Here is a 1,024-nt window from a genome sequence, read left to right as displayed (position 1 = left end):
TTTTTTTTTTTTTTTTTTTACATGAGTGCCAAGAAACTGTTTAGAGCAAAAGTTCATGTCATTTTTATTTTTTTCTGTGTGGTAATTGCCATATATTTGTGTTCTTCTAAAACATTGAAAAATGTTAATTTCATTCAAGAGATTCTGTTTTTTTGTTGAAACAGACAACAAGGCCTTTTATTTGCTGTTATTTTTCTTGTCAGCAGAATGTGAAAGGTTGTTCATAAAGTATTTTCTTATACTTTGAACAAAGAATTAAACCTCTCTGAGGATATATTATTTTATCTTTGGCTCTTTCTAATATTTACATGTCCATTAATTCATTTCCTGAGAGATATTCAGCATCGAACGGCATTGTTCTTCAGACACGGTGTGAATGTTTAGCGTTCCAACGTGATAACGGTTGATAACTCTATAAAAGGCCTGGCATTTGCAGATTTTCATTGGGCAATCATTTGGTCATCTCAGTGATGTTGCACTTAATGTATGGAAGATATAAAGTATTGAGGTGCAGATAGCTTAACCGCTGAAGGTGGTCATTACGGGCCTTTGTCAGAACAATCGTTGAATGGTTTGATTTATCAGAACATGATGTTGGAATTTGATAGTACTTTGCCTATTTCTAAATGTTCTGTAGCAATGTAAATACTCGATCCAATACGGTAGCCTGTATGATGACAAAAAGTTCAAGTCACAGACCGCTAATATTAGCAACAATTGGCAAAGATATTTAAGGAAATACAGTTTTGAGTTTGGAAAAGTCATTTCAAGTACTTTTTTTAAAAAACTTAAAACAGATCAAATTAATTATTTTAATTATTATTTTATTAGCAGCCATCAATTCTCTCTCTCGCATCTGATTTTATAGCATATTGTTTGATTTGGTTACAAAGGGCAACGTTCTTGTCTGTATGGATGTAACAGCTATCTCAAGCCCACCATAAGTGAGAATCCAGCATGAAATACACCCATGTATTTCACTTAGGCTATTGTACCGTAATGCATTTAAAGGCGCCTCTTTGGC

The sequence above is a fragment of the Sinocyclocheilus grahami genome, unplaced genomic scaffold (genome assembly GCF_001515645.1).
Source record: "Sinocyclocheilus grahami isolate Dianchi unplaced genomic scaffold, SAMN03320097.WGS_v1.1 scaffold6662.1, whole genome shotgun sequence".
Taxonomy (NCBI): domain Eukaryota; kingdom Metazoa; phylum Chordata; class Actinopteri; order Cypriniformes; family Cyprinidae; genus Sinocyclocheilus; species Sinocyclocheilus grahami.
This window is presented reverse-complemented; position numbering follows the sequence as displayed.